Genomic DNA, 638 nt, shown 5'->3' with positions numbered 1-638 from the left:
AGAGAGAGAGAGAGTGGGGAAGGGAGGGTGTAGCCTGGCTCCCTGCCCAGACAGAGAGAGAGAGGCTGGGGGTGTCGGGGAGGTATCTGCTGGAGGGTGGGTAATATGGATGACTATGAATGTGTCTATAAAGTAAGTGTGTTTCTGGTAGGTATTGGAACAATGTGAGGCTACAAGTTTTAAAGCAAATAATGATGGGTCGAGCTCACACCCTTGCCACTACCCTCTGTCATATGCTGTATCCGCCACAACCACAGTCACTGTACAAGTTAATGATGCGCTCTTGAAAGACATTGCTGGTAGAGGTTGCCCTCTTGTGGTCAAAACATGACCGTGCAAGCAGTCACATAAAATTGTCCTCTGACGCCCAGAAAAATAAAATCTGTACTTTCGCATTAAATAATTGTCTTAGGCGGAAAAAAATACCACAGTGGTGAGGGTTTTGTCATAAAAGGTATGCTTTATTACGCAATGTAGTTTGCAGTGGACAACAGTGTCTTATATCAACTGAATAATTTCTAATCGTCTCTACTGTTTTGATAAGAGGTACGGGATATTTATTTTTTAATTAAAAAAAGAACATATTTATAGTGTAAGCATGAGACAAATGGGAATAAAATTTACCGATTATAATTACA

This window comes from Dunckerocampus dactyliophorus, chromosome 3, assembly GCF_027744805.1.
Source record: "Dunckerocampus dactyliophorus isolate RoL2022-P2 chromosome 3, RoL_Ddac_1.1, whole genome shotgun sequence".
NCBI lineage: Eukaryota > Metazoa > Chordata > Actinopteri > Syngnathiformes > Syngnathidae > Dunckerocampus > Dunckerocampus dactyliophorus.
Note: the sequence above shows the minus strand (reverse complement) of the source record.